General features: G+C 45.4%; 1 long non-coding RNA gene across 1 annotated transcript in view; it reads right to left on the reverse strand.

The window, feature by feature from the left end:
• The window catches only part of LOC108447892, a 35865-nt gene extending 31801 nt beyond the window's left edge, over nt 1-4064 (reverse strand). Inside the window, exons 1-2 of the long non-coding RNA XR_001863595.1 lie at nt 384-4064; nt 209-280 (exon numbers count right to left, since the gene is read on the reverse strand). This is a non-coding gene — a long non-coding RNA (uncharacterized LOC108447892). The remainder of the gene's footprint in view (nt 1-208; nt 281-383) is intronic.
• Nucleotides 4065-6470: the final 2406 nt, after the last annotated feature.

Below are 6470 nucleotides of genomic sequence, written 5' to 3' on the forward strand. Positions count from 1 at the left end.
CCTGGTTTTGTCCCATATATAAGTATCAGCTACACAACAGACACATGGCCCTGAAGATCTGAGCCTGCTCTGTGCTTCTACAACAATCCCAGTGTCTAAGATTACTCTGTGTGTGCAGATCAACTGCACATAACACACACACAGGATGCTTCCTGCAAATGCTGCATTCATTGTGCCAACAGACAGATTTCTGCAAGGAAATATTTACCTCCACTTGGCTTTTAGCAAGTCTTCCTGTACCTCAGCCTGTCAGTGGGATGCTGTCATCAATCCACAAATCCTGCAAATGCCCAGGACAGATATAATTTCAGTTGAATCCAAAAGGTCACCCAAGAGCAGCACAGTAACACAACCAACTCAATCACACAGGGTACTTGTCAGACCTTGTTCCTGTGTGTTCTTCTCAAATCTGACTCTCTTTAGATTCTGATTGAGCCATCACACTTCTGCCTGTGCCCCCGGTACTCAGACATATGTTCAGCTTTGGTTAAATTTGACTTCTTGTGTTATGCAACTGAGCTTTACTCAGTGTTATCTTTTGATTGACTCCTCCACTATTCCCCTCCCAACGGATTTATCTGAGGCCAATGACAGCCAGCAAATACTTACTAGAACTCTTGTCTTTGGCAGCACATGCTGGCAGTAAGTTTTTTCAGGCAGTTTGAGAAGTGGGTGTCACTTACATTAGCTCACTCTAAAATCTTGACTCACCCTTCATGCACATAATCCCTCCTGCAAATTCTAGGCCATGGATTTTAATAGAGTTTCCAAAGTAGGTGTGAGGGCCGCTGGCTGTGCTAATTTAGTTCCTATTGATTTATCTTGTCTCCTTTCATGGCAGCAAATTGTAAATGCTTCCTTTGCTTCACTCAGTGTTTGCTCCCTGTGTGACAAGTCTCTAGCATTGATGGAATGTGTTAGTGAAAAGTGCCTTGATGTCTGTTTTCAATATCACAGAGACAGAGCCATCATCTAGTGACAGTCCCACTTTGGGAGAGCTGTCTTGTTCAGCCTCTGTTTACCCAGAGAGGAAAGCTGGGCCCTGTGACGTGAAGACTCTATAGTAAGACACAAATAAAACTCCAGAAGACATTAAATAAACCGGTCTTTAGCATTGGAGGTCAGACTTGCTGTCAATGCTGGGGCAAAGAAGTGGAAGTCTATGGTACAGCAATGCAATAGAGGAAAACTGATGCTTCATTAGTGCGAGCAAAGGCAGCTCCATCCAGCCTTTCGTATGCGTGTTTAATTAGGGCTTGATCCAGTCCTGAGCCCTGAGAAAGGCTGTGTTCCAGCTGCTTTTAGTTCTCACTCTTTGGGTACTAATTTGAGTACTAATCACATATTTTTTGCAAATATAGCATGAAGTATTCCCTCTAGGGAAAAGAACATTTAGATGGAGCCTACAAAGACCATAAGTTTTCTCTTCGGTTATAATTATGATTTACATTAATGTTGTTTTTTAATGAACAGAACAAGTGACTTAATCTTTATAATTACACATTTGAAAAAAAAAAAGTTACAGATGCCTTTTGCAGTGCGTTTCCCCTGCCTCCTTCACTGGGAATCCCAGCCTGTGCCTCTGAAAGAGATATGCTGGGACTGGCATTTGCCAGCTCAAATCCACAGACTTCTGGTTGTGCCAGTTTGTGAATTACAGACCTGCTGTCTGCAAATGACTGGTTTTCAAAGCAAAGGCAGCCATCATTTCAAAGGCTGAGAAAGAAATATATAATAAATCAGTGTATGTGGATTTTATTTATAAAGATCTAATTAAATTTCATTCTGTGATTCCAATATGCTGTTTACACACACAGTGTATATTTTTTCTTCCTCTTTTTGGCCATGAACATAAGCAATATACCATATAATTCTCTTCCTCCATAATGTGCCTGGATTTTATGCTGGTAAAGTAACATCTTAGCCTACTGTAGCTTGTTACAGTCCACTATAGAATTTTTATAGTATGTTGTAGTCTGGGTTGGAGACCATCCAACCAAGCAGTCTGCTTCCTTTTAAAAAATAACATAAAACACAGCATTTTTCATAATGTGTATAAAGCCATGCAGAAATCCAAGCACGGAAAACAAAAAGAGCATGGCCAACACCAAGCACTTAGCAGTCCTGTCCTAGGCCACAAAATCACAAGTTTGCCTTACAAATCTTGAGATTTCAAAGAAACGTAATTTTGGGTTTCCTCTATTTGCCCTTCTTCCTTTTAAAACTTTTTGGTTGTTTTTAAGCTGTTCTGTACAATCACAAAAGTTGTCAATTTACCTTCAGCTTTAAAGAATGCTGAAACTATCATATAATTACAGGATATGAGGAACCAGAGATTTGAAAAACAACTGTAACAAAATCTATGGTAAAACTGCAAAAGTTGGTGCCACTGCAGGCTGAAATCCATGCCTGGAATAGAACTGACACATCCTCATCCCTTTTAACCCTCTCTGGGATGCTCAGAAAACTAAGCAGGAGCTAAGACTGCCCTAAACACATGCAGCAGCTGCTTGTCTCTACTTTGCTTTGAAAATTCCATATTTTCAGCTATTTGACAGGTTTTCTGCTACCAAACCAAACAAGATTCCAGGCTGGAAAGGGTATTTCAAAATAATATGAAATGTTTAGTTCAACCTAAAATATAATTTCCTTTAGCAGAGTTTTGAATATATTTTTCCCAAGGAAACACCGAAAAGACGGCATTATTGATCAATCCACAGCAGGCACTGCTTCCCCCTGGTTGTTCTGCACAACTCTTAGTCAGGAAGGTGCCGTTCTCACTGCTCTTGTGATGCAAATCCATGTGTTGGTTCAGCTTCCATGGAGAGACATCCATGCCCTTCCTTAAGGACGGGCAACAGTCTGGTGTCACTGAGTGCTTGACCAAACCCACATGTGGCTGGGGCTCACCCAGGGATCAGAACTACACAAAGGGATCTGGTGCTGTTGTGGTTTTATACACAAGAGTCACACAGAGTTCCCACACCTCTACAGGACATTTCTTCATTACTGTGTTTGTTAAAGGGTGAAAGAGGCACCATACCCTGTGCAGTGGTACAGAAGTGGCTCCTGCAGAATCCCACCTTGGGAAGGGCTGGGCTGCATTCCCATCCTCCACCTGCACCCAGATCCTTAAAGTTTACAAGATGGGCCTGCTCGGACTTCCCTGGTAAGACAAAAGCATTTCATTGTAGTCAGCAGGGCCAGACAAACAAGCATGAAATGACAGGCCATCTGTCTTCTGCAGCTGAGCCTCAGGCAGGACTCAAAGGCCTTGCAGTAACAACTCGGGTGCCAAGTACCACTCCTTGGCTCTGCCCTATGCCTGGAGTCAGCACCAAATCCCAAGCAGAGCAGGGCTCACTGCTCACTGCTCCAGGCTGTTCTGTTTCCTGAGACACTCATGATCTGCTCAGAAGTGGCCTTGGTGAGCCTTCACCAAAGCATCCAAAACACAGTTGCAGACTGGGGAGCTGGGAACCAATTTTACCATCCAGGGCCAAATGCTCAAGGCTCAGTCATGTAAATGATGTGCACAAGGAGCTATTCTTCACACGAGCAGCCCCACAGCTCAGGCAGGAGTGCCTGACTCCATGCACGGATCCATTTACAGATGATTTGTTCCGAAGTACATTAATTAGAGGGCATCTTTCACTGAGGCATTGGTTGCCAGTAGAAGGACTGTGAGCAGCAGATCTATTCTCAGTGTTGACATGTAAGGGTAGCATCACTTCAGCAGTGATAGGAAGGTGTTGAAGGGATAAAGCCCACCCCCCCAGTAACTCCAGCCCTGGACACAGCAGGCCATGAGCCAGCCAGGCACTGATTTGCTCTGTTCCACAGCCCCAGCATCAACACTGAGCCTGTGGGATTGCAAAAAACCTCACTCTGTGCTTGGCATGTTCATAAGGTAAAAGGCAAAGCTTATGTGAAAGCTAATGAACAAAAAGCAGTTGGGGAAAGACGCAGGCTCAGATCCATTTTAGATGCCCAGTTAGATGCCTTAGGTTTTAACTTTTATATTTTTCAAATCCTGTAGTGCTTAGTGTGTAACTCTGAAGTTTCTTGTAGCCTGTTAATTTCTGCTCTCTCGTGCTAGGTAGACATAACAAAGCCTCTTCCGGCCTGCTCTCCAGGGACACCCAGACTGTCCTAGGCCCAAAAACTATAAACCAAAGAGCCTCTAAGGGGGGCAAGGGGAGGGGAACTTACATCATTAAACTGAATCTTTAACTGGAGAATTAACCCTGATATGCAAATGAACCAAACCTATAAAAGTGTGAAGAACTCGTGACCTGTCGTCCATCTTGGGGTCCATCTTGGCAGTAGCCTCTGGCTCCCCAGGGGTACCTTTGAAGGTCTTTCAAATAAATACCCACCTTTATTCCCTTACTCCTGTCTAGTCTCTGTTTCTAGGAGGCCGGATAAGGCATCAAGTTCCTACTGAAAAATCACCTGGAGTTTGAAGGATACACAATGAACTGCAAACTCAGGGCCTCGCTGCTGCTGTGGAGTGGCTCACATTGACCTCCCCGAGATCACACAGGGGGGGCAGAAATGCAGGGAAAATCAGGCCTGCTCTGTCACCCTCTCCATCAAAGTGCACAGGTGTGACCCAGACAGGCTCACCTTGGTGAGACAGAGGCAGGGTTGGAATGTAGCAGCATTAATGGCCCAGCTCCCATGTCCACAGCCATCACAAGAGACCTCCTTGGTCCCATGGGACATTGTGCCCTGTTCCCATCAGCCTTTTGCTGACAAAGGCCTTTTGCTCCAGGAGAAAAAAAGAAATAAAAAAGTAGCATGGTTCTCTGTGAAATTCCATTGTTCCTTAAATGTCCCCTTACATCTACCTCAGGCCACGCTGTGAGTCAGTTTGACACATACAAGGGCTGTTTTGCAAGGCAGAGTTACGTGTGCCCAGATGTGATCAATAACACAGAGCAAATAACCCTCTCCAACAACTACCCAGTTCCAGCAAGGGCAAATGTCACTCCTGTGCCAGTGGCAAGCCCACAAGCCTTCACAAACACCCACACAGGGCAGGGTCCTCAGAGATCACAGGACTGGAGAGAAAAGGGCCTTGTGAATGTCATCCTAATGCCACGTCCCCTAGCAGTGAGGGTCCTATGCAAGAATGATTTTTGTCCTGGAAAATGAATCAAATTCTGCCCAACTTTTAGGCCAAAGCAGCTCCCATGTCCACAGTGAGCTATGAAGCTCCAGGAGTTGTCCTAATATCTACCTGTGCTCACAGGGCACTCACGAAGTCATGACATTGATTTGTACATGGTCACTAAATAGCATGGGAAGGTTGTGGGTCTGCTGGCACAGCCTGAGCTCATATATAGGATGGAGAGTGGATAAGAGAACAGACTGGGGTCAATATAAAGTGAAGAACTGTTCAGGAATGTCTTGCTGAAATAGCCCCTGAACTCTGTGAAGACTTTGCAAGCTGCACTGTAAACAGCTTTCTATTAGGTTTTGGCCCTCAGCTTGTAAGGGCAAACCCACAATTAAAACAAGCTGCAAAACCAGGGAAAATAGCAGCACAGAGTGCCACAAATCCCCTGAGAAGAGAAATTCTTCATCCAGTGTCCGGGCAAACACTCAGTGCAGATGTAATGGCAGAGGTTTCTGTAGCCTCTTCTGCAAGGTTTCCCCCTGGGTGTCCCAGCACAGGAGGGCAGCTCTCCGTGGGAGCCAGTCACAGGGCAGGCTGGGGACAGCCTCCAGATCTGCCCTGGGGACAGGCAGGAAGGTGCCTTCCAGATCAACACTTGTTTCTATAAACTCCTTCTGTGCTGCATGAGCCATGCCCAGGTCCCCACCGAGAGTGGGTGTCTTCAGGCCAAGGCTCAGATCTGAATGGGGCAGATGAGACAAGATGTTCAACTTGTATCCTTGTAACCTCTGCTCTAAACAAAGGGGTAAAGCCATTAAGTAAGACAAAAGCAAATAAAAAATCTGGATGGTGAAAGAGCCCATGTGTGTGGAAAACACGGTATTGACCCAATAGGGCAGGGAGCAAAAATTGCTGCTAAGAATCATAGCTTAGGACAGCATGGATTGTTCTGAACCTTAGCAACGTATCTAGACTCCTGTGTCACAAAATCTCCTTTTCTCAAGGCAGCACCCAGCAATCTGAGCAGCAGGTTGTCCAGGGGCACCGGGTGTGAGGATGGCAGGAGTAAACTCTCCCTGTGGAGGAGCCAAATGCTCCAGGAGCACTTATCCATAGCAGAAGGTGAGCTACAGCACTCTCCACAAAGAGCTCTCTAGCTAACTGAGCAAGCCAAGGCTTTTCTGGAAGGAAAACAAATATATTTGCAGACAGGCTAAAACAATAAAGGAAAATTTAAAAGGCTGAACAAAGGGACTGGAAAGTCAGTGACAGAAGTTAAAATCTCAGTAGCAGCTGCCTGTAAGCTGGCAGTGGCAGGGCGGCGCCCGCCCCGCCCACGCCCCCG

The sequence above is a fragment of the Corvus brachyrhynchos genome, unplaced genomic scaffold (assembly GCF_000691975.1).
Source record: "Corvus brachyrhynchos isolate BGI_N302 unplaced genomic scaffold, ASM69197v1 scaffold407, whole genome shotgun sequence".
NCBI lineage: Eukaryota > Metazoa > Chordata > Aves > Passeriformes > Corvidae > Corvus > Corvus brachyrhynchos.